General features: G+C 42.9%; 2 long non-coding RNA genes across 2 annotated transcripts in view; both read right to left on the bottom strand.

Annotated features, from left to right (window-relative positions):
* LOC136794389 (uncharacterized) overlaps positions 1–7,235 on the bottom strand; it is a 42,325-nt gene extending 35,090 nt beyond the window's left edge. Inside the window, exon 1 of the long non-coding RNA XR_010841083.1 lies at positions 7,137–7,235. This is a non-coding gene — a long non-coding RNA (uncharacterized lncRNA). The remainder of the gene's footprint in view (positions 1–7,136) is intronic.
* A 10,693-nt stretch (positions 7,236–17,928) lies between these two features.
* LOC136794388 (uncharacterized) overlaps positions 17,929–27,231 on the bottom strand; it is a 117,809-nt gene continuing 108,506 nt past the window's right edge. Inside the window, exon 4 of the long non-coding RNA XR_010841082.1 lies at positions 17,929–17,943. This is a non-coding gene — a long non-coding RNA (uncharacterized lncRNA). The remainder of the gene's footprint in view (positions 17,944–27,231) is intronic.

Raw genomic sequence — 27,231 nt, 5'->3', positions numbered from 1 at the left:
ACCTAGGGACACATACATACTGAAAGTGAGGGGATGGAAAAATATATTCCATGCAAATGGAAATCAAAAGAAAGCTGGAGTAGCAATACTCATATCAGATAAAATAAACTTTAAAATAAAGAATGTTACAAGAGACAAGGAAGGATACTACATAATGATCAAGGGATCAATTCAAGAAGAAGATATAACAATTATAAATATATATGCACCCAACACAAGAGCACCTCAATACATAATGCAACTGCTAACAGCTATAAAACAGGAAATCGACAGTAACACAATAATATTGGGGGACTTTAACACCTCACTTACACCAATGGACAGATCATCCAAAATGAAAATAAATAAGGAAATAGAAGCTTTAAATGACACAATAGACCAGATAGATTTAATTGATATTTATAGGACATTCCATCCAAAAACAGCAGATTACATTTTCTTCTCAAGTGTGCACAGAACATTCTCCAGGATAGATCACATTTTGGGTCACAAATCAAGCCTCAGTAAATTTAAGAAAATTGAAATCATATCAAGCTTCTTTTCTGACCATGACACTATGAGATTAGAAATGAATTACAGGGAAAAAAACGTAAAAAACACAAACACATGGAGGCTAAACAATACGTGACTATATAACCAAGAGATCACTGAAGAAATCAAAGACAAAATCAAAAAATACCTAGAGACAAATGACAATGAAAACACGATGATCCAAAACCTATGGGATGCAGTAAAAGCAGTTCTAAGAGGGAAGTTTATAGCTATACAAGCCTACCTCAAGAAACAAGAAAAATCTCAAATAAACAATCTAACCTTACACCTAAAGGAACTAGAGAAAGAAGAACAAAGAAAACCCAAAGTTAGCAGAAGGAAAGAAATCATAAAGATCAGAGCAGAAATAAATGAAATAGAAACAAAGAAAACAATAGCAAAGATCAATAAAACTAAAAGCTGGTTCTTTGAGAAGATAAAAAAATTGATAAGCCATTAGCCAGATTCATCAAGAAAAAGAGGGAGAGGACTCAAATCAATAAAATTAGAAATGAAAAAGGAGAAGTTACAACAGACACTGCAGAAATACAAAGCATCCTAAGATACTACTACAAGCAACTCTATGCCAATAAAATGGACAACCTGGAAGAAATGGACAAATTCTTAGAAAGGTATAGCCTTCCAAGACTGAACTGGGAAGATATAGAAAATATGAACAAACCAATCACAAGTAATGAAAGTGAAACTGTGATTAAAAATCTTCCAACAGGGCTTCCCTGGTAGTACAGTGGTTGAGAGTCCACCTGCCAATGCAGGGAACACAGGTTTGTGCCCCAGTCCGGGAAGATCCCACATGCCAAGGAGCGGCTGGGCCTGTGAGCCATGGCCACTGAACCTGCACGTCCGTCGGAGCCTGTGCTCCGCAATGGGAGAGGCCACAACAGTGAGAGGCCCACATACCGCAAAAGAAAAAAATAAAATCTTCCAACAAACAAAAGTCCATGACCAGATGGCTTCACAGGTGAATACTATCAAACATTTAGAGAAGAGCTAACACCCATCCTTCTCAAACTCTTTCAAAAAATTGCAGAGGAACGAACACTCTGAAACTCATTCTATGAGGCCACCATCACCCTGATACCAAAACCAGACAAAGATACTACAAAAAAGGAAAATTACAGACCAATATCACTGATGAATATAGATGCAAAAATCCTCAACAAAATACTAGCAAACAGAATGCAACAACACATTCAAAGGATCATACACCATGATCAAGTGGGATTTATCCCAGGGATGCAAGGATTCTTCAATATATGCAAATCAATCAATGTGATACACCATATTAACAAACTGAAGAATAAAAACCATATGATCATCTCAATAGATGCAGAAAAAGCTTTTGACAAAATTCAACACCCATTTATGATAAAAACTCTCCAGAAAGTGGAGAGTTATATAATAATAGACATAATAAACATAATAAAGACCATAAACATAATAAAGACTTCAACATAATAAAGACCATAAATGACAAATCCACAGCAAACATCATTCTCAATGGTGAAAACTGAAAGCATTTCCTCTAAGACCAGGAACGAGACAAGGATGTCCACTCTCACCACTATTATTCAACATAGTTTTGGAAGTCCTAGCTGTGGCAATCAGAGAAGAAAAAGAAATAAAACGAATACAAATTGGAAAAGAAGAAGTAAAACTGTCACGGTTTTCAGATGACATGATACTATACATAGAGAATCCTAAAAATGTCACCAGAAAACTACTAGAGCTAATCAACGAATTTGGTAAAGTTGCAGGATACAAAAGTAACGCACAGAAATCTCTTGCATTCCTATACACCAATGATGAAAAATCTGAAAGAGAAATTAAGGAAACACTCCCATTTAGCATTACAACAAAAAGAATAAAATACCTAGGAATAAACCTACCTAGGGAGACAAAAGACCTGTATGCAGAAAACTATAAGACACTGATGAAAGAAATTAAAGATGATACCAACAGATGGATAGATATACCATGTTCTTGGATTGGAAGAATCAATATTGTGAAAATGACTATACTACCCAAAGCAGTCTAGGGTCAATGCAATCCCTATCAAATTTCCAATGGCATTTTTTACAGAACTAGAACAAACAATCTTAAAATTTGTATGGAGACACAAAAGACCTCGAATAGCCAAAGCAATCTTGAGAGAAAAAAACAGAGCTGGAGGAATCAGACTCTCTGACTTCAGACTATACTACAAAGCTACAGTAATCAAGACAATATGGTACTGGCACAAAAACAGAAGCATAGATCAATGGAACAAGATAGAAAGCCCAGAGATAAACCCATGCACCTATGGTCAACTAATCTATGACAAGGGAGGCAAGGATATACAATGGAGAAAAGACAGTCTCTTCAATAAGTGGTGCTGGGAAAACTGGATAGCTACATGTAAAAGAATGAAATTAGAACACTCCCTAACACCATACCCAGAAATAAACTCAAAATGGATTCGAGACCTAAATGTAAGACCAGATACTATAAAACTCTTAGAGGAAAACATAGGAAGAACACTCTTTGACATAAATCATAGCAAGATCGTTTTTGATCCACCTCCTAGAGTAATGGAAATAAAAACAAAAATAAACAAATGGGACCTAATGAAACTTCAAAGCTTTTGCACAGCAAAGGAAACCATAAACAAGATGAAAAGACAACCCTCAGAATGGGAGAAAATATTTGCAAACGAATCAAAGCACAAAGGATTAATCTCCAAAGTATATAAACAGATCATGCAGCTCAATATTAAAGAAACAAAAACCCAATCCAAAAATGGGGGCTTCCCTGGTGGTGCAGTGGTTGAGAATCTGCCTGCTAATGCAGGGGACACGGGTTCGAGCCCTGGTCTGGGAAGATCCCACATGCTGCGGAGCAACTAGGCCCATGAGCCACAACTACTGAGCCTGCACATCTGGAGCCTGTGCTCCGCAACAAGAAAGGCTGCAATAGTGAGAGGCCCATGCACCGCGATGAAGAGTGGCCCCCACTTGCCACAACTAGAGAAAGCCCTCACACAGAAATTAAGACCCAACACAGCAAAAATAAATAAATTAATTAATAAACTCCTACCCCCAACATCTTCTTTAAAAAAAACCAAAAAAATGGGCAGAAGACCTAAATAGACATTTCTCCAAAGAAGACATACAGATGGCCAGGAAGCACATGAAAAGCTGCTCAACATCACTAATCATTAGAGAAATGCAAATCAAAACTACAATGAGGGATCACCTCATACCAGTTAGAATGGGCATCATCAGAAAATCTACAAACAACAAATGCTGGAGAGGGTGTGGAGAAAAGGGAACCCTCTTGCACTGTTGGTGGGAATGTAAATTGATACAACCACTATGGAGAACAGTATGGAGGTTCCTTAAAGAACTAAAAATAGAACTACCCTATGACCCAGCAATCTCACTACTGGGCATATACCCAGAGAAAACCATAATTCATAAAGACACATGCAATGTTCACTGCAGCACTATTTACAATAGCCAGGTCATGGAAGCAATCTAAATGACCATTGACAGACAAATGGATAAAGAAGATGTGGTACATATATACAATGGAATATTACTCAGCCCTAAAAAGGAACGAAATTGAGTCATTTGTTGAGACGTGGATGGATCTAGAGACTGTCATACAGAGTGAAGTAAGTCAGAAAGAGAAAAACAAATATCGTGTATTAATGCATGTATATGGAACCTAGAAAAATGGTACAGATGAACCGGTTTGCAGGGCAGAAGTTGAGACACAGATGTAGAGAACAAACGTATGGACACCAAGGGGGAAAGCCGCTGGGCGTTGGGGGTGGGGGGGTGATGACATGGGCAATTGGGTTTGACATGTACACACTGATGTGTATAAAATTGATGACTAATAAGAACCTGCTGTATAAAAAAATAAATAAAATAAAATTCAAAAAAAAAAAAAAAAGAAAATGGTCTTTTTGTCTAGAATAAAGAAGAAAGTAGTTGAAGCCAATTTCCATGACTAAAGTTACCCAGAATCTTTATGTTCTGTTTTATATTTCTTTGAAGAAATAAGACCTTTTTCTTTAATAAGCAAACCATTAAAAATACAGAATGCCTTCTTCTAGGCTTTTGCTTTTGAATCTAACAGGAGAATGAGAATCTTTCCAATTGGGGTTTTATTGGTTTCTATGTTGTTAAGGGTGTATTTCTGCATGTCTATAAGATCCTCCCTGTATCTATGTACAAATACTAATAGGAAACATAACTATACTTGCAGAATTATGCCAATTCCTTTGTGAGAGTTATTGTTGAAAAGCATTACTAATTACTAGAAGGGTCATGTTACTTTATTATCAAAGGATATATATTGAAAAATAAAAGTTGCCTTGAAACCACACCTAGCAACAGGTTATGGTGATGCATAGCTATTATCTTTAAGCCAAGTTATTTCCTTAGGTCTAAGTGGCAAAGAATCAACATAAAAAGATTAAAGGATTGGATTGGGGGGTGGGGTATGCAGGGAATCTTTGCTGCCTTTTGCAAGCTTTCCTTGCTATCACAAATGGGGATTGCCCAAACTGTTGGAAAATAATCTACTTTGAAAAGGAGTGGTTTCAATTCCACACATGGCCCTTATTCTATGCAGAAAAAAGAGTTGCTTTTGTTTTACATTACAACTTCTATTATCCAGATGGAATTGAGGGACATTGAATCAATTTGAAAAACCAAAGTTTTTATTGTAAGTGATGCATATCAACGGATTGGTCCTCGTTGTGGATAACCGGACTGCGGAGTTGAGTTTATTTTGGTTCCCTTAACTGTGCAGAGGGCATCAAGTAAGTTTACTGTAGTGAGGACAAGCTAGTAACTAGCTATGATGCATAAACCTTAGTTCACTGAAACCCCAATCTAGACTGTTTATTGCAATCACAGTGATTTATATGCACCCCAAAAAAGGAGAGCAAAGAAAAAGTGGGGAAATGGAAGGAAGGAAAGAAGGAAGGGAGGGAGGGAAGGAAGGAATAAAAGAAGGGAGGGAAGGAGGGAGGAAGGGAGGGAGGGAAGGATGGAAATAAGAAAAGCTATTGACTTATAACATCTTTCACAAGCATCTCTGTGTGTTAACAATGGAACCATTGCAGCTGAGGAATTCTTTGATGATTTACAACCAAGAAGAACTTCAACCCCCGTGGACTGAAAATACAGGCATGTTTTCAACTGCCCTAGGCTCTTGGTCTTTGCCGCCAGATGTAGTGATGAAGTTAGGGAGATAATTCTTTCCATGGGGAGGAATGGGGCAAGGCAACAACGTCCTGAAAGGCAATAAGAATGACCACAGAAGTCTGAGGTTGAACTGTCCTAAGTGGTCAGATTGCTCATCAACAAAGCAGGCTGACAGTACCCCTGCCACCCCAGAACGCGGGAGCCCCAAGGGCTATGGAAGAGCTTGGTAGAGTAGTCTGCAACAAATGATTGCAGACCTTGAACTGAGGATGTTCAGCAAAACTGAGGCTACCTGAAAACAGGAGTGCCTTTTGGGTCACGTGTAAGGAAGAGCTGGTATTCTATAAGCCACAGCACCAATGATCCCTCAGAGAGGTTTGGGTAGCTTTTCTTAACTCTGGATATTTGACAGGGTCTTTTAAAATGGATTAGCCATGCCATAGCGTGAGTGTATTCTCCAACAAGGTTCTAGGTGATACTTCTTCTGGAAGGAAGAAGCTTCTGCCTCCCATCTGATTTAGCACCTGCATCGTTATCCAGCCTCTTGAAACAAAGCCAGCAAAAGGCAATCTGGTAAAAATTATTTTCTAATAATAATTCATTGTCAAACTTCAGCTAAATGTGGCTGGCTCTGTGGTGGGTTGGCTGGGGGCCAGGCCATGAGAATGAAAGCAAGGGGACTGCGTGGGGAGTCGGCATACTTCAGCTTGAAACTGGATTGCGGGGCTTGGGAGATGAAAGGTAAGCTTTGGGCATGGCTGGGCAGCAGAAGACAGAGCCAAACTCTGCTCCACACCTCCACCCCCCCACCACTAGTCCATGGTCCTCTGGGGGCTAGTAAACAGGGGAAAGGAATCATAGCCACTGCCAACCCCTTTTCTCCTAGGAATCATGTGGAATGTACCTTTGTTTATCATTGTTGGAAGGTAATTGTTTTGGTCACTGAACCCTAACCAGAAAGGTCTTTAGAAGATTCAAACATGAGTTTTCACTGCAAATAAGTGGCAAGGTCAGGGTCCTGGCAAGCTGGGTGGATGGTGCTATAACTGTTCCCAGCCTCAGGAAGCCAGTAATAATCCTAGCTAGCTTTATTAAGTGCTTAAACGCATTCCTTTTTAATCATCACATCAACTCTGCAAGGTAAGCTCTTATTATTCCCATTGTACAGATACAGAAATGGGGACACAGAAGTTAATTAGCCCAACATCACACAGCTGGTCCCACAGTGATCATACCTCTGATTTTCTGAACACGTAAACTTTTAGAACAAAGACTTCATTTCCCAGCCTCCCTTGCAGCTGGTTACAGACACAGACTGAGATCTGGCCAATGGGCTATGAGGGGAAATGGTATAGTACAGTATGGGTAACTTCCTGGACTTACCTTTAAAGGGAAGGGGCTTCCCCGTTCTCTCCTCTTCCACCATCCTTCTCTTTGAAATGTTGAAGTAGTGAGACACCTTGGGCCTTACAGTTATAGGCATCATCCTAGAGATGGTGAAATAAGGTTGAAGGAGCCTGGCTCCTGACAGCCTTGTAGCACAGACCAGCTATACCCTTCCTGGGCCACCTACCTCAGACTATTAAGTAATGGAAAAAATAGACTCCTCTCTTGTTGAAACCTCTGTTATTTGGATTTCTTTTATATAGCCAATCTATACCCCAACTTACATCAGAGCTGAGCTGGAATTTGAACCCAGTTCTACCTGATGCTAAAGCCATGTTCTTATCAACCATGCAGTTATCATTCTAGGTGCTATTATCAGATGAACAGTAATTCTTAATGGGAGAAGTATTTGTAATTTCTTCTTTAAAACAGAAGACCACTTTTTGACTTTTTGATTCTAAAGAATAACGGTGTCCAACTAAAAAACCCTCTTAGTATGAAGCTTCTATAAAATAAAGTCTGTGTGGCATTCCTAGGTATTAATAGGGCCAACGGTCTCTGTGAGCTATTCACATTCATGGTTTCCATTAAACGAAAGAAACTGAAGACGTTCCCTCTTATTTCTGATATGGTTAAAAGTAAGCAGGGTGCACTTAGAGGAGACTTTACATCGAGGTACTTGAGGGTGGCTTTTGGTGCAACTTTTCACCCTTCCCAGAGGTGATTCCTCCCTTAGTTCTGGTACCTGGGCCACTTCCTTATGGCTCACCCTTTGCCAAAGTAGGAAAGGCTCTGATATCTGGAATCCATTTCTGGGACATCCCAGCCTCCCTTTTCCTATACCCTTTACTCCTAGTCCAACAGTGCCAGGAAGGGGCAACCTATTCCTAGGAGGTGTCTGGGACAGAAGCATCAATTTTCATCCCCTCTTGAGGCCTACAGTCAAGAGGCGTTAACTAGCAGGGGTTACTATGTAACCACAGCCAAGTCCCTAATCTCTAATAGGAATAATAACAGATCTCACAGGGCTGTTGGTTGAATTAAGCAAGATGATAAATGTGAATGAATCTGGCTCACAACAGATGCTCAGGGAATGACCATTCTCTGAACTTAATTGGTTCTCTGCTTCTTCCTTCCCTTTTTCTCCTGAGTCAATAAGGTTCACTCCACATTCCAAGCCGTAATTCCTCTTATTCCACCATTTCAACAACCTAGGTAGTTTTCAGATGATGCCTTATGTCCTGTCATTGTATCTTATATTTTAAGTATCCCAGCACATTAGGAATTCATAGGCCTGAAAGGCTAGGGGAAGGGTGGTGGTTACAGGAACCCAGACAGGACCAAAACTACAGCTCTAGGAGAGGCTGTCTGGCCAGAGCTGTGGCTTTTCATAGAGGACCTGGGCCACTGCCACCTCTTGGCCCAGCAGCAGGGCAGCCAGGGGAATAGATACCCCATCTCCCTCTCCTCCTGCTCTCTGATCTCGGCTGGTGCCTCCCACTGGCTGATCCTGACCGGGAAGCTGGAGGGCAGGAGGTGTCCACTGAAGTACCCACAAGGCTTGCCTCCCAGGGGCCAGAGCAAAGTGGAGAAGGAAGGAGAGTGGCTCTGGGCAAACAAAAAGCATCCAGCGCAGGAACCTGGCGTGCACATTATACATTTTCACACCTGGTGGGATTGGGTGGAGGCCATATAATCAAACACATTAACGTCTCTGTAGCAAAACATACAAAAATGTACACTGCGTGGAATACATAGAGAGGAAACAGCCCCTTATCAGTCAGGTAGTGTTGCCAAATAAAGATGAGTCCCCTTGTTCCCAACCCCATCAGAGGTATAGGTAAGGAATTAAGGCCTGTACCAGGAAAGGCGAGGTATTATGGTAAGTGCTTCCCAAGTCACTCCCCTGGGCGGGTCCCCTCAGCTTTGTGTGTTCCTGCTTGCCTCACCCAGTCCTGCCAGGGACCACCACAAACTGTGCTGGCAGCCATGCCTAGCACACCTGAGGATGTTTCCTGGAACACAGTCCCAGCACAGAGGAGGCAGAAGGGTGGGCCACCCCTGAGTTGCTCGCACTCACTGAGACGTCCACAGAAGTCCAGAGTCTGCAGACCCTGACTGCGTCCCCCCAGGCGAACACTACAGTGCCTTCTGCTTTGTGTGACTATCTGCTACAGATAGTACAGTAGACACGCAATAGATACTTGTTGAAGAAGAAGACAGATTAGGGCTTCCCTGGTGGCGCAGTGGTTGAGAGTCCGCCTGCCGATGCAGGGGACACGGGTTCGTTCCCCGGTCTGGGAAGATCCCACATGTCGCGGAGCGGCTGGGCCCGTGAACCATGGCCGCTGAGCCTGCGCGTCCGGAGCCTGTGCTCCGCAGCGGAAGAGGCCACAACAGTGAGAGGCCCGCGTACCGCAAAAAAAAAAAAAAAAATACAGATTAAGTAATAAGTTGTATCTTCTTCCTACATTGATCACCCCCATGACCACAGCTTAAAAATAAGTAACATAGTTAGAATTTGGACTATAATAATATATGTAATGCAGATACCCTTAACCCCTCCAGTCTTTAATGCCCCCATAATAGTCTGAATCACCATCTTCCTTAAACATGGGGAGTTCCTGATTCTCTTCCCCATGCTCCACCCTTGCCCACTTGTTTCTAGGAATCCTTGGGAGTCCACATTCCACGAGCCTGTCCTGGTTGATGAGTGTCCCTTTGATTGGCCATAACCCTATCTGCCCTGACATCATTATCTCAAGAGGAATATCTTTCACATTATTAGAAAGGTAGACTTTGGCATCAGAAAGCCTGGCTTTGGCAATCAATGTATTTAATATCCCTGCACCTCAGTCTACTCATCAAAGGGCCATTTGAGGATTAAATGAATTAACATATGTAAGGCACTTAGAAGGGCGCCTGGCACATGGTGAGCACTACACAAATGCTAGTTGTCATTACTGCTAGTATCTGGGCCTGACACAGAGTCCCACAAAGTAGCCCTCCCCAAACCAATCTGTACCACAGACAGGCGGCAGGCTCCATAAAACAGGCATCAGGGCTTCCCTGGTGGCGCAGTGGTTGGGAGTCCGCCTGCCGATGCAGGGGACACGGGTTCGTGCCCCGGTCCGGGAGGATCCCACATGCCGCGGAGCAACTGAGCCCGTGAGCCATGGCCGCTGGGCCTGCGCATCCAGAGCCTGTGATCCACAACGGGAGAGGCCACAAAAGTGAGAGGCCCGCATACCGCAAAAAAAAAAAAAAAAAAAAAAAAACAGGCATCAGATGCTTTCAATCTTCCAAATGGCAGTTTTCTAGGTTGCAAGAAGTCAAGATCTAGTCCCCATCACACCCCACTGTATCATAAGAACAAGAAAATAGTTCAAGAGGTTTACTGATTTTAGCTAATAATTAACATTTAGAGAATTTTAAAAGAATAAAAGGAGAAATTGACCATCTAGTAACATTAATCTTCTCAATGTATCTATCAAAGGTATGGTCCTTGACCCAGCTAAAGTCTAGCAATGATTAGCAAGTGATAGATTGAGCCTGTGTAGATATTTGGGTTTCATCCTATAACTTATTTATTTAACCGATGACTGCCCTCCTTCTGAGCAACTGGAAGAACATAAAAAGAACATTTTTTGATTGTGACAAAGTTTACCAACATTTGTTCTTTTCAAGTCTAATACGTATCAGTTTTACTTTTTTATTAATAACTTTCAGAAGACAGTACCCTTCTCGACAGGCAAATTGTTATTGCAAACGGACCTGTCAATAATGTCAATAAGGGTATAATAATCCCTTATTATACCGATAATCAGTTCAAATTAGGCAATTTACAGATGTACACTGTTATATCTCTACCCACCTGCAACCAGCAGGACACATTAATATGGCATACTGCACAAAAATAAAAACTTTGCTGAGTTGAAAGAAAAGACAAACGTTGCAGACTAGGACTAACATATATAAATATATATGTATATGTACGTATGTATATATATATGAATTGTAAATATATATGTATATTTACAATTGCCTTGGATATTTTATATGGAAAGAGAACAGGCTTGGATGAATCATTTGTTAAAATGTATCTGCTCTCATCTTGTTTAATTCAGAGGAGATAATATGAAATTAAATTAACCATATGTTCCAAAAGCTAATGTTTTATCCTCTCAAGCAGCAAGTCACTGTTAGCAGTATTTATGCCTCTGGAATCTTCAAACTTCACTGTGACTTTCTCTATTGACAGAACAACTTTCTAACTCCGTAGCAGTCAGCTGTGTGACACGCTTTCCAGTGGGAAGCCAGGCCTGAAAATAAAAATCTAAGGTGAAGGTATCACACAGAGACACTTAAAACAGGCCTGATTCCTCAGTCCATCGTGAGATGTGAGAATCTCGGTACTTTGTGTCCCCCAAAACCGTCAGCAGCATGAAGTTCCCCATGGAGGTTCCCAAAGGCACCAAAGATTTCACATTTAGTCAATTTCCCTTTGCTCTCAAAACCATATCTCCTTTTTGTACTTTTTTCTGATTTTAGTCAAATCAGGAAGTATTCACTTTACACCAAAACTTCCCCATCATTTCATTAATGAGGAGGGCAGGATAGGAAGGAGAAACTAAAAGTGGGGAGGGTAGCTGGAGCCGTGTGGTCAGGGCACCTCCCCTGTCCCCGGGAAAGACAACCGCTGTCCCAATTGTACACTTACAGTTTTACCTCTAGGAAGTCTACCTCTATAAATATTTCTTCTCTAACCCACCAAATTCCAGGATCTCTGTACAGTTTCTTCTCACTCTCTTTTTTGCTTTTAATGAATCTGTTACTTGTAAAACAAAATTATTGAAAGACAGTTTCTACAATTACCTTAAAAAAAAAATAGTAGCAGCTGTCAGAAAGCCAAATTGGCTTGATCTTCCAAGTAGACCTGAGATAAAAGGGTAGTTCCGTTTCTCTTACTAAGATTAGGAACCGAGGTGTCAAGGGTGGCAGTGGTGATGTTCCCTCTGAAAGCATTTTGGCTTTTCTGTAGATCACCTTGCCTTCAAATGCAAATTTAAACGGTCTTCATTAGGAAGTATTAGTTCCCTTTTTAACCTCAAGCATCAATGCCATTTGTGATAGACAATTACTATAATTGGACCCTGGGCTGACAACACACCAATAAAGAAGGCTGCTGTTTCATGGGTGTGGTTGTTAGGGTGTCCACCCCATGAAATTCCCACCAGTTAAGGTACTTTCCTTGAAGGAAGACATAGTTTTTCTTTTAATCTGCAAATATATAGTGAGCTCATGATCTGGCTCCCCTTCAGTCCCTTTAATTATTATTAATTATCACGAAAATGAAGACACTTGAAGATTCTAGTTTCACTTTCCACTGCCCCAGTCAGGCCTTGACATCCCTGACTATTGCCCTAAACACCTAACTCACCTCCCAGTCCTCAGGTCTCATTTTCTAAAGTTCGAGTTATTGGTCAAAGATGTGATCACATCGCTGCAGGATAAGGGCTAGGTTCCATTTGTTTGCAGTCAAAGCCTTCATAAACTGCCTCTCACTTTTGCAGCCTTTTCCCCACCATGGGTACCTTACACTGAGATTATAGAAAACCATGTAACCTGAATCACTTTGCTCCCATTGTTCATGTAGTTTCTTTGACCTAGAATTTCCTTCCCTGCATTCTAACACTCTAGCCAATCAAAATCCAACTGATTCGTCAAGCCCTGTCAAATGCATTTAGTAAGCCTTCCAGAACCCCTGTTCTTTCCTCTCATCATCATCCACTCATAAATCTGTTTTTCGAGACATACAATAAAAACTATGGATTAAACCAATGGTTAACTGGACAATCTTTCACCTCCTTCCCCTGCCCCCCATAAGGGACATTTAGCAAGGCTGGAGACATTTTTGGTTATCACAACGGGGGGGTGGGGGGGGAGGCACTGGCATCCAGGGATGCTGCTAAACCTCTTCAATGCATAGGGAAGTCCTTTCCCTCCAATGAAGAACCATCTGGCCCCAAATATCAACAGTGCTGAGGCTGAGAAACCCTGCATTAAACAAATGTATTTATTACTGCCCTACCGCCAAGCCCCATTAAATTGACAGTAAAGGTATTTAGAAAGATAAAAATGGAAGGAGACCAAAGTTTAGGAGAAGAGACAAAAGTGGGCCAGAGCTGTCCAAATTTTGCATATGGAAAGCAGATGGTGAAGTTGATGACTGCCTTAGTAAAGAAATCATTTAACCTAAATCACTTTGCTCCTCACCTGCTCATGTAATTTCTTCGACTTAGAATTTTCTTCCCTACATCCTAATACTCCAGCCAGTCTTACAATAGTCAAAACCCACTGATTCTTCAAGACCCAATCAAAATGCCATTTCCTTTGTAAACCTTTCAAAGCCCCCTTTTCTCTTCTCTCTCCACCATCCATTGATGAATTTATTTGCTAGACATCCAATTTTTTAAAAAATGAAGAAAGTGAAAAAGTGAAGAAAGCTGAAACCTAACTCTCTTGGGTTCAGGGGATGGTGCCAATAAAAGCAAGCCCATTCAAATCACAGCACCCTGGAAAGACTCAGTAACTGGAAGCCCAGTTTGCAACCATGCAGGGACAGGTAGGTCTGGAAATATCAGGACTGGTTCAAAACCCTAATGAAGGATAATCAGATACCTAGATTCCTACCTGCACCCAGAAAAGTGAGGCAGCTGCCCTTCTCCCACTGGGTTTATTCTCAGAGAAGCCAAACTGGAATGTTCTGTGGACGGAGGAGGGCAAGTGGGGAGCTCCTTGTTGAAGTCAAGGGGGTTATGTGCTCCCTGAACCGTGAGATTCCTATGCCTTCCCCCCTCTTGACCCCAGAGAATTCTTCTCCAGAGAAATACAACTTGGAATAAAAAAGACTCAGAAATACAGGCATTTATGAGTCCCCCCATTTGAGTCCCATTTAATCACCTTATAACCCACAGATCAACAAATCTTATGCAAACACAGAGCTTTCATCACCTTGTTAGTGCCTCACTCTTAACTATAAATGGACATCCAAGGATCATCAGACATTTGAGGAAAATTAACATGAAAGACAGAGACCAAACCCAAATAAACAAATGGAAGAGGAACTCAGAAGAAACAGAGATAACAGTGTGGGTAGTAGAAGAAAAGATAACTTGAAAATGACTCTAGTAAGACTACAGAAGATTTGAACAGCACTACCATCAATTTGACCTCACTGGCATTTATGGGACACTCCATCAAACAACTGCATCATATAAATGTGAAAAAGGGGTTCAGGGGCTTCCCTGGTGGCACAGTGGTTGAGAGTCTGCCTGCCAATGCAGGGGACGCAGGTTCGAGCCCTGGTCCGGGAAGATCCCACATGCTGCAGAACAACTAAGCCCATGTGCCACAACTACTGAGCCTGAGCTCTAGAGCCCCTGTGCCACAACTACTGAGCCCGCGTGCCTAGAGCCCGTGCTCCCCAACAAAGAGAAACCACTGCAAAGAGAAGCCTGCACACCACAACAAAGAGTAGCCCCCGCTCGCCACAACTAGAAAAAGCCCATGCACGGCAACAAAGACCCAGTGCAGCCAAAAAATAAATAAATTTTTTTTAAAAAGGGGTTCAGAGAGACGACTGGGGCGTTGGGGGGTGGGAGACCCAGCAGCTGTTGGTTGAGGAGGGAATTAATCGGCTGGAGGTGTGGAAAACCAAAGTGGTCAACAGAGAGTTTTGTTATTTGCTACACTGTGTGTCATGTAAGCCCTTTTCCTCTCCTCCTCGTTATATTCTCCGTGTAATCTACATTACTCTATAGCTTTGCACATTACTCTGTATTTCATTTTGGAGATATGAAAACGTATTGACAAAATTTGTGGGTGGCTTGGGGTGAAACCGGGCTTCGTGAGAGAAACCTGGGCCATGGTTCTCAGTCCCACCCAGGATCTTTAGGGCAGAAGAGCCAGCCTTAGCTCACATTAAACCATCCTCCGAGAAGAGACTGCTGTGGGCACCCTCAACCTGACTGCTGGAGAGAGAGGACGTCAGGCTGGCACCATAAAATCCCAGGCAAATGGATACTGTGGAAGCTGGCCTTGCTGGAGGCCCCTTAGTCCTTGAGTACTGGGATTCTGTCCCAGAAGGTGACAGGAGAGCCAGTGCAGAGATGAACTGCACTCCTGAACCCAGCCTCACCTGCTGCTTTGGGTTTACCTGGGGCCTGGAGGCCTTTTGAGGGGCTGACCGTCCAGCAGGCACTGCCCGAGGCTATGGACACCTGGGGAGAGCACCAGCCAAGGACTGCAGAGGAGACCTCCAGCTGTAGGCTGACTATGCAGCAGACACGCTGCAGACCTGGCTGGCAACCCCAGGGTGGAGAAGCAACAAATTAGTGGAAAGTTTGCAAGGTTCTGGTATTAGGGATTATGCGAGGCCTCAAAGCCACAGAAGCCTCTCTGTGGTGGAACGCCCACTGGCCCTCAAACAAGCACACGCTGGTGCAGTGAGAGGCTGGCTTCCACATGGCAAGTCTCTGACCTCGCAGCAACAGAAAGGCCAGAGACCCCTCTGTGACAGAATCGAAAGACTTCGCAGCTACTCCTAGCTGTGTAAACCAGGCCTGTGAAAATCAGGCCTAAAGGAGTGTTTATAACAAAATAAAGAAAAAAAAATAAACACCTCACCAGGGAACAGGGAGGCTCCCAGATTCGTTCGGCAAGAGGAAGCGAAGGCTGGTGGAAAGGGTTGTCGCAGGGGACACAAGTGAGCGACGTGGTGCGGAGACATCTCTTTGGGTTTAGGAATGGGAGGCGAGGAGTGCGCCTCAGGCCTCTGAGGTTCGGACGTTGGGAGTGAAGCTGTCTGTCAGCCGCCCTGCCCGCCCTGCCTGCTCACCACCTTCCCTCCCCCCGGCCCCGCCCCGTCCTCGGCACAGGCCCTCCCCCCGCCCGCCCCCGCCCTGTCCTCAGCACACCAGCTGTTGCTCCCGCAGCACGGGCGTGTGTGTGTGTGTGTGTGTGTGTGGGGGGGGGGGGGGGGGTGGTATCTTTATTTTAAAAGGATTTAATTCCTAAATCCAAAATTTAGGAATTGCAAACAGTGTAACAAATGGTACATAAAATGGTTTATTTGATGATTTTACAATTTAAAAAATTGTTATATCTCAGAGGTTCCTATTCTCACTAAGGCCTTGAAAAATGTACTCTAAATCTGCCTTTACCTTTTTTCCACTTATTTGGGTCACATCTACTGTGTCTAACTTCTGTAAATGCACAGAAATTATTTTTTCTGAGTCACCAATGACCTTCTAATTGTTCCAAAGTTGCCTCTTCTCAGCTTTCATTCTGTTGCACCTGAAGGCTACCTCTTCCTTTTTATTTTTTATTTATTTATTTTTTGTGTGTGGTACGCGGGCCTCTCACTGTTGTGGCCTCTCCCATTGCGGAGCACAGGCTCCGGACGCACAGGCTCAGCGGCCATGGCTCACAGGCCCAGCCACTCCGCGGCATGTGGGATCTTCCCGGACCGGGGCACGAACCCGTGTCCCCTGCATCGGCAGGCGGATTCTCAACCACTGCGCCACCAGGGAAGCCCCCTCTTCCTTTTTAAACTCTTAGCTTCTAGAACCCTATGCTGACTGTTTTCTTACCTTGGATGCTCTTTCACCAGTTCTTTCATTGGCTCTTATTCTTCTACCCTTTATTACTCTCAGCATTATTTTTTTTCTTATATTTTTAAAATACCATTTATCTAATTGTAAACAATACGAAAATATACAAAATCAAACATTATGGAAATATATAATGTAGTAGAAAAATGATAATCTCTCTAAACCCTGCTATCAGAGATTAGGCAGGATATATATAAAATATGCAATTTGTAAAAATTACGGGTAAGATAGATAATATAACAAAACGATGCTAATTCTAGTCATGAATAACCTAGTCTTCCCGAGTCCCCAGATCATTCTGTCTGACCGGCACCCCTCCCTAACTTTTGCCTCACCCCTCCTCTGCTGCCCCTGTGCTAACTCTCCTCCTTTCACGTTGACTGCAGCCGCATCCGCCGCAGGGTCTTTACACTTGCTCTTCCCTCCTCAGATCCAAGGCCAACCTCCCCTCTCCTTGGCTGGACCCCTCTTGATACGCTGCTTCCTTATTCAGCCCAGTTGTTCAGCTTCCAGAAGGGTCGCCGTGCTTCCTGTCTGAGCGCCTCCCACGCCAGCCTGGCCAGCCAGGCACCCCTTCACGTCCAGGTGGAGCTGGGTCTTGTGTCTCGTTTTCTCTTCCGGCACTTCTTACAGTGGAAAGTCTGATCGGTGAGTCAAAGGTGGCAAATGTTAGCCCAGCAGGAGACGCATGTACAGAAAAGGATCATGGTTTCCTCGGCAGCAGAAGGAGCTCCTAGGAAAGACCCACTTTTGTCCAGTGAAGGCTTCGGTAAGCGAGTGGAGAGGCGGAGCCCTTGGATGGCCACCACTAGGCAGAGCTGAATCACGTTGCATAAATGCAGGAGAGGTCCAGGGACGGCTTGAGGAAGGGGTTGAGAAGAAGACCCAGGGGAGGAGGTCGAAAGGGTCAGAAACCTTAAAGGGTTATTGGCTAAGTGGTTTACTGTTGGCTGTGTGATAGACCCACCCTCTGCCCGCTCCCCTTACCGTCCTCTGGGAAATCTCCGTGGTTCGCTTTGGGGCACCTGCTTCAAGGCCGCCGCTGGAGGAGCCACATCCAGGTACGCAGCTCTCTGGGATCCATCAGGTGGAGGGAATTCATTTTCTTCATTTGTACCTTTGACAGCATCCTGAAAAATAAACAGATAAATCCTTGAAGTGTGTGGCCTTTTAGGAGCATGTTATAGCGAAATGAAAAAGAATCGACAAATAGACAAATGCTTTCGGAACAGAGCCAATAGTATTCACTCGCCCTCTGTATTCATTTGCTGGGGCCGCTGTAACGGACCACAGACTGGGTGGCTTAAATGACAGAAATCTATTTTCTTAAAGTTCTGGAGAATAGAAGACCAAAGTGTCATGAGAGTTGTTTTTTTTCTGAGGCTTCTCTCTCCTTGACTTGTAGATGGTCTCTCCCTTCACCTTTACATAGTTTTCCTCTCTGTGTGTCTGTGTCCTAATATGAATTAAGGCCCACTCGGATGACCTCATTTAACTTTTTTAAATATATAAATTTATTTGGCTGTGTTGGGTCTTCGTTGCTGTGCGCAGGCTTTCTCTAGATGCAGTGAGCGGGGGCTACTCTTCGTTGGAGTGCGTGGGCCTGTCATTGTCATGGCTTCTCTTGTTGCGGAGCTCGGGCTCTTAGGCACGCAGGCTTCAGTAGTTTTGGCACGCGGGCTCAGTAGTTGTGGCTCACGGGCTCTAGAGTGCAGGCTCAGTAGTTGTGGCTCACAGGCCTAGTTGCCCCGCGGCGTGTGAGATCTTCCCGGACCAGGGCTCGAACCCATGTCCCTTGCATTGGCAGGCGGATTCTTAACCACTGTGCCACCAGGGAAGCCTGACCTCATTTAACTTTAATTCCCTCTTTAAAGACCCTGTCTCCAAATACAGTCACATTTTCAGCTTATGAATCTAGGGGGGAACACAATCCAGCCCATAACACCCTCCATGCAGAACAAATTCCTGCTGCCTACGTTATTGGAAAAGGCAGTTATTATTCTCCAGGTCATAACACTGCATTTTTTCCTTTTCTTCTATCCTTTCCAGAGATTTCCCTCCATGTAATCCTCTCTTTCTAGAAATAAAAGCTCATCCTTCTAAATTTCCGCTGAGGGCTCAGGACCGTCTTTTCAGAAATAAACCTTCTGAGAAATACAAGCCTCCAATACATGCCACAGGCTGCTGTATTGTGTTTTGTTTTGATTTGATCTAATCCTCTAGAAAAAGCCAAGAAACCTGAAACTTGTTCATCTTGGAAACAAGTGCTGTCTTTCCTGTCTTTGTCCGACGGGCTAGTCCATTGTGACTCTCTTTCAGCCTCTGCCCCACCCCCAATCCCAGGCAGCCGGCAAGGAGTTGGGACCTTATCTGAGAACACCCTGGAGGAGGTGGAATGCAACACCACAGTTTCAGCACCCGCAGGAGAGGCATGAAGACAGATGGCAAGATAGTGATGTGCAGAGTCAAGGAGAGGAGCCCCAGGCAGGAGCCAGCACAGATGAAGCAATTCTTGATCTCAGCCCATTTGAGAGACCAGCTTTGAGAAGACAGTAGAAGCAGCCTATGAAGGAAACTTTCACGTAATGCTTCCTAGAGCATCGCCTGACTTGTGAGGCGTTCACTCTTTCTGCCTTTTCTCCACCAGGCTCCTTACAAGACACCTACACTCCAACCATCAGTAGTTATCATTCCCCAAACTCACTGTGCTTTCCTGATGCTTTGCCTCAGCTAAAATCCTTCCCTCTGCCTGGAATATTCCCCTGCCTGCCCCAAGCTCAACCTATTAAAAGTCTATCCATTCTTGAAGATCAAGTTCCAGCATTGCAAGAGGCCTTTATTGATCATCACAGATTGAAATACTCATCCTCACCTCTGAACTCTTGAAGCAGTTCATTTATTTCGCCTTCCTCTAAGGATTTGCCAAGACATGGAAGAGGCCACTTTGCTATGGGGGAAATAACACAGGCTTTGGTTTAATGGTGATAATGATAAATATTTTTTGAACATTTACTATATGTCAAGCACATGCTAAGTGCATTTCTCATTTAATCTTCACAGCTCACACAAGTGGATATCATTATTAGTCCCATTTTGCAGAGGAGGAAACAGCAGCTCATGGGCATTTGTCATGTAACAAGCCAGTGGAAATCAGGATTCAAACACAGACTTGCAGACTCCATAGCCCATGCTCTCAGCCTGGGTCCTGAGATCAGTTACAGCACCTGCTAGCTTTGTGACTTTGCACAACTCAATCTCTCTGAACCTCAGTTTTCTCATCTGTAAAATGGAATCATAATACTACCTTTTGGGAGTTATCATGAGGACTAAATGAGATCACATGTCTAAAGCCCCTTACACAGTGTCAGTTCTCTGTAAAGGGTGGTTTCTTGGTAATTCATGGTGCATATAACTGGTGGTCTCTCTTTCTAGAATGTAAGCTTCGATAGAGTCGGAAATGAGTCTCATTTACCTAGTGTTTCCCTCAGCCTCTGGCAGAGTGATTGCTGCATGACATTTATCAATTGAATATGTCATATATTTTCTCCCCTTGTAAGCTTTCAAAAACAGAGTCTGCATGGGAGGAATTATAGGCCCTGCTGTGTGGTGTTGAAGCATGGGCCCCAACATCTTTTCTACCCCTAAAGTTCTAATCTAGAAACTATGCATGGGGAATTTTCTCTCTTCTAATTACTTGCTAAATCCCAAGAAAATTTCTTGCAATAGTTTCAGTATTTTGTCTGGCCCAGATCTAGAGAGTCAAATAGGGTAAGCAACCATCTTGGTTTGCCTGGGTCTGTCCCAGTTTCAGCACTGAAAATCCTGTACCCAGGAAACCCCCTGGTTCCTGGACAAACTGGGACAGTCAGTCAACATAAAGTCAAACAACAAGATTCTTGACAATCATAATAATTTATTGAACACATACTACATGTCAGGCACAACGCAAGTGCTTTATGCTTGTACTCTCACCAAATCCTGCCTGCAACTCTAGAAGCTGATGGTTCTACAGAAGCAGATGTAATAGTTCACAGTACAGACCTTAAAGAAATTCTTAGGAAAAGACTAAGCCTCAGAAAAAATCTAAGTAGTTTTCCATGGGCTCCTCTTACATGTGGCTTTCGGAGGAGCACAGATGTTCATATTTGCTTTCCCCGGAAGTAGCAGAGGGAAGAGCCAAGCTTCCTGTTGATTGCATTTAATTTCACTCACTCAACTACAAGTTCTCTTTCATACAGCTTGGAAATGCAGGCTTTGCATGGCAGCGTGGGACCATAAAAATGACCGTACAAGATGAAACTGTGCTGAGCAATCTTAATAATCAAGGAGAAATGATGCTGGTTTTGTGATATTTAAAATTTTGGTCAAAACATTAAAAACACTGTCAATCATAAATGTATAGGGAAATAAAAAAATAGTAAAACTAATGTTTGTTTTAGTAGATGGTAATTTAAAATATTAGAGACATTGAAAATTGAAGTGTTCTAGTTCTTTGTCAAAAACTTATCAAGAGCAGTGTGAATGGTGCTTATCTTCTCATCATGTAACTTAAGATAGGGAACAATCCTTTTTTCCTATGCCAAATTTCCAAATTGTCATACTCCTAAGTTTGGATGAGCTTCCAACCACCTCTTTGCATTTTCAAGGTTGTAAAAGACATCTGAGAATTCCTTTAGTTTTTGCTAGCATCATTTCTCGGAAATCTTCATCTTTTTTATCACAACCACTTTCCTCATTTATGTTGCTAAGTTCCCCTTCACTAAGTTTCTCTGGCTGCATGTCTAAAACCTCTCAGATTCAGCCATTTCTTCTATTTATGTGCAATTCGAATTCACTTCCAGCATTATTTTGTTGCTGCTGTTGTTTTCTTGCTTCCCTTTCATTTCTTTGGCCAATTCCTTCTTCTGGCTATCCATGTTTGTAAAATGTCATATGGGTTTATCACTGGGAGACAAGGAAGCAACACAACTGCAGGCTCTGCTGTCTGTGTATGAACTTAATAACAGATGCCCAGTGACCAATCACAGCAGACTTTGAAAGAAGTGATGTGATTGCTCAAGATCATACCGCACATGTTATTTATATAGGGATTTGTGGGCGAAAGATTTAGCAGCCAAGCTTGTAATTTCTTGTACTTACACAATTGCTCACAGTGACTGCAATTTAAACTGTGCTGCTGAGATCTGGTGCCATTTAACTAAACTGTGGTAAACTGAAATTTGTGCACGTTAGAACCAAGCAAAATGAGCACTGGTGATACTTAAATATTTCATCTCTTGTTTAGTCCCCTCTGCTTCAAAAAAGAATCTGTTTCCTGTTCCTGTGGACCATCTCACCACTCTTTAAATTGTGGAATGCCAATATGGGGGAGGGGGAATCAATATTCAAATTGTGTTTAAACCAACAAACAACTGGATAATGGATTATTTTCAGTCTTTGAAATGGAAATATCAGATAACGTTTGTTGACTGCCTCTGTGTGCCAATAACTATTTGGTACTTTAGCAAATTTTTCAACAATCATCAGTACAAATATATGGGGAAGACAATAGTATGCTCATTTTACAGATGAGAGAACAACCTCAAAAATGAAGATGATGATGTAATTTGACCAAGGTTACAGATCAAGTGGCAGCACCAATATTTTAACATGAGTCTGTCTAAATTTAAGTCCTTGCTTTTGCTCTTCACTATTCTGCTTTCCATAACATTTTACATCATTAACCCTTCATTGCTTATATAGCTGGGGATCTGTAATTCCACGCTTGTGCTATTTGTGACTCATGGCATTGTCACCAAAGCAACATTTAAATGAGGAGTTCTGTGGACTTATCCCAGAGTTCTGGAAAACAAATCTCTTTTGATATGTAAATTTTAAAAGGGAAAAAAACCTCCATAGATATCCCAGATTATTCCCTAAACTTTCACTGATGGCTCAGAAGAAACCTGTTACAATATTTTCAAATTATCAGAGAAGAAATGACAATAAAAAGCTATTTCTCAACTTTTCTTTTTGTTGGTGGCCATGAGAGAATAGGTTCACCTGATCTGCCTGGGCAGGCCAAGTTTCATCCCTGGGAGCCTGGATGAATGACTAATTCAGAGCCTCTCTAGGACTTACCTGGTGGGGCAGTGGTTAAGAATCGGCCTGCCAATGCAGGGGACACGGGTTCGAGCCCTGGTCTGGGAAGATCTCACATGCAACTAAGCCCATGCGCCACAATTACTGAGCCTGCGCTCTAGAGCACACGAGCCACAACTACTGAAGCCCACATGCCTAGATCCCGTGCTCCGCAACAAGAGAAGCCACTGCAATGAGAAGCTAGCTCACCATAAGGGAGGGTAACCCCTGCTTGCCGCAACTAGAGAAAGCCCCCATGCAGCAACAAAGGCCCAATGCAGCCATAAATAAATAAATTAACTAATTTAATTAAAAAAAAAAAAAAAAAAAAGAACCTCTCTAAACATGGATTTGAAGGAGAGGAGAGTTCTCCAAGAATCAGGCTTAAGGAGGCAGAATCCAGACATCTCGTAAGCCTCTGGCCCTCAAACTTGGCTGCACATTGGAATTACCTGGTCATCTTTTAAACTACTGATACCTCTGCCCACACCCAGAAATGCTGATTTCATTGGCCCTGGGTGAAGCCTGGGTATTAAGATTTTTTTAAAGTTTTCCAATAAGTCATAACAAAGTTTGAGAATGATTGACCTACGCAATCTAGTAAGAAAAGGTTGTCACAGATATTAATGATTTGTAATTGGAGTCCATTTTCACTGGATGAAGTTACAGCTGTGAATGATAACAGCTAACACATGAATCACTGAAATCATTCTGAAAGATGTTTTTTAATCAAAGGCTATAGGCTGAAAAATAAAATGGTATGCAATTTACTTAAAAACAAACACAAGATAATGTCGTGTGTGTGTGTGTGTGTGCGCGCGCGCAAACTAAGTGTCCTGAGATTGAGTCGATAGTCAATGGAGACTTCAGGCTTATCTGTAAGAGAATACATTGATGTGTCACTTTGTAATTAAGAATAAAGTAGTTTTTCTAATTTATTGTTTGGGAGGTCTGGGGGGTTTTCAGGGGGTTGCTTGTTTGTTTTTTGTTTGTTTGTTTCTAAGAGAGATGTTTTATCCCTTTGATCTACAGCCTCTGGGTGGAGAGAGGATGCTTCACTCAGAGTGGGCAGAGTTGCCAGACAGTTGGAGATAACATAGGAAAAAAGAAATAAACAAGCAGTAACTTAACTTTATCCCAGACTTTGGCATAGGCACAAAAAAATAAGTCATTCTTTCTCCCAAAAGAAAGGGCACTATTTGTAACTCTAGAAACAGTCTTGTTCTGAATCATTTCCCATCTGTTTTGTGGGAGAGACACAAGCTGATTTTTTTCCCCTCAACCATCATGGAGATTTTGTTTAAATTGAAGCACAACTCAAGTGACTAAGTGAAGTGCAGGAAAACCTCCCAAGGTTGCAGAAGTGAGCAAAAATATGGCAAAGAGGCTTTATCGTCTACACATGTGAGATCATAAATTATAGGAAAATTATCTAAAATGTTTGCACAGGATGGCTGGCCCTGGGGTGTTAGTTATTGCCAAGAAAGAGCACCTTGAAGACATTGCAGACTGCAGAACTGGAGGTGGCCCAAAAGAACATAAGAAAAATAATACTAACTAATGTCTCTTATTGAGTGGGTATAATATTCTAGTTACTATTCTGAGCACCTTGCTTCAATGATCTCATTGTGTCCTTATAAAGCAATATATTATGATCAGCCTGATTTCACAGATGAAGATGAGATTAACTCACCCAAGGTGATTCTAGTAAGAGGCAGCGAGGTCCCCTATCAAGGTACTCAGCCGTTGTACCACATTGCCCGTCAGCAGGAAAGGCAACGTTTCCCAAAGCGGTGCTGTGGAACACCAGGTACCATGTGAGCCACCATGGCAAAAACAACTCTCAGTCAGATTTACAGAGCAAAACCACTTTCTTTACTAACAACATGTCTGTAATATGCTAATAAGAATCTGATAAAGAAGATGTGGCACATATATACAATGGAATATTACTCAGTCATAAAAAGGAACGAAATTGAGTTATTTGTAGTGAGATGGGTGGACCTAGAGTCTGTCATACAGAGTGAAGTAAGTCAGAAAGAGAAAAACAAATACCGTATGCTAACACACATATATGGAATCTAAAAAAAAAAAAATGGTTCTGATGAACCTAGGGGCAGGACAGGAATAAAGACACAGATGTAGAGAATGGACTTGAGGACACAGGGAGGGGGAAGGGTAAGCTGGGACGAAGTGAGAGAGTGGCATGGGCATATATACACTACCAAACGTAAAATAGATGCTAGTGGGAAGCAGCCGCCTAGCACAGGGAGATTAGCTCCGTGCTTTGTGACCGCCTAGAGGTGTGGTAGGGAGGGTGGGAGGGAGACGCTAGAGGGAGGGGATATGGGGATATATGTATGTGTATAGCTGATTCACTTTGTTATACAGCAGAAACTAACACACTATTGTAAAGCAATTATACTCCAATAAAGATGTTTAAAAAAAAGAATCTGAAAGTGATAGAGATTGCATGATTTGACTTTAGAGTTCTATTTTCACAGATTGTATGGTGGAGTGCACTATGGAAAATGCTGTGTAAGGAGACTGAAGAGTTTCTTTATGGAGAAAATGAAATGAGATAAACCTTCTGTGGAAGGGTAATGCATAAAGGGATCTGGCGATGACAGCCCTATATATTTGCTCCTGAAGAGACTCAGCTACAGGGAGGTCCAAGGCTGGATGCAGAGAGTGCAAGGGGCTGGAAAGGAAGAAACGGCCCAGAAATGGAGAATAGAGAGGGAGCAAATCTAGCAGGATCAAAGCAGCTGCTGTGGTCAGCAACAAGGAAGAATATCGGCCATCAGCGATCAGGGATACAACTTGACTCGAGGAATGCCATAAGGACTCAGGCAAGAATTGAGTTTCCAGAACAAGAACCAAAGGTGGGCCGTGAGAGTCAGGAACAAGCGAGAAGAACTGGATCAGGGGCTGCTGCTTTAGGCTGCCTCCAGGGCTTGGGTCCCACCAGCCAGAACACAGATCTTTTCTCACATCTTCCCTTTCATCTGCACCAGAGTTCACGCCTCTCTTGCGGAGAAAATGCAGAGAAACTACCAGGAGCAGCCTGAGGCCATGTGACCCAATCTGGCTTCTGCTGAGCCTGTCCCTGAAGAGCACCGTGTCAGCCTTGATTCCAGGCCCCCTCATCCCAGCCTCCAGAGGTGCACCCCGTCTTCTGAGAGGGCACGTGCGCGTCACCCGCACCTCGTCCTTTTGCTGTCTGTCAGCACTTACTTGCTCTCGCCACTGGAAGTCAAGGCTGAAAAATCTGAATCGGTTACACCTGGCTTACTGGCACTATTTACTGGTGTGCACAGCAGATTTGATTTACGATAAGTATGTCAAACACGTCAATTTGTTGCTTTGCGGTATGGTAGGGGTAAAGGGGGTGTGTGTGCTGCACTGTGTTTTGGAGAAGAGGGTGGAACTTTTGTCTATGTTTTTCACCGGAGGAATAATTCAATTCCCAGTTTGATTCCAGAGGAAGCATAAAACCAAGCCAGAGAAAAATCATACAAACAAGCATTTAGAAGAACCCAAGCCTTCTTCTTTTCCAGGAGAATCTCAAGTTACAGTTTGGAAATGAACACAATATTTCCAAGGAAGGAAAAGTGAGCCTTCCTTGCTGGCCCTTCCTCTTCCCCATCCCCTCTTCCTCTTCTCTCTCCTCTTCCTTCCCCTTTTCTTTTTTCATCAGCCCTTCAGCTGCCAACTACTATAGAAAAGGAGGAAAGACCTGCGCTAACTCAGCACTCTACCCCTTATAAAATACAACAAAATCCTTTTAAAAATGGTTTCGAATGAATGTTACCACACCAGCCCTCTGCTTCAGCAAGGGCTCTAGTTTCTGATAAAGGCAGAGTGTCAAGACATCGTGGGATAACCCGAGTCAGGAGATTTAAAAACCCGGACAACCACCAGTCTTGTTTCATGTCATGATTGCACCACTGGTTACCCTGAAGTTGAATCAGCATTCTGCAGACCACATAAATGTCAGGTCTATCTTCATAAAGTGAAAGTGCTGAATTATATTGAAACTGTAGAAAAAAACAAACCAACCTTGACTCAAGTGTCTAAGTATCAGCTCTGAAAGTTTTATTTTTATCTGGAATTACAGTAAACTCATTTCAGAATGGTTGAGGAATGTGGGCTTCTGAGTAATTTACTCTTCCACTTAATGGCAAGTTACCACATTTACCACCAGGCCCTTCCTCCTTTCCCTGGCCTACCCTGGGCTAGTTCTCCTATTGGCTTCCATCTACTTGCAGGCCCAGACATGCCTCTGTTTCTGACTG

Source organism: Kogia breviceps, chromosome 6, assembly GCF_026419965.1.
Source record: "Kogia breviceps isolate mKogBre1 chromosome 6, mKogBre1 haplotype 1, whole genome shotgun sequence".
NCBI classification, from domain to species: domain Eukaryota; kingdom Metazoa; phylum Chordata; class Mammalia; order Artiodactyla; family Physeteridae; genus Kogia; species Kogia breviceps.
Note: the sequence above shows the minus strand (reverse complement) of the source record. Positions and strands in the feature narration are given on the sequence as shown.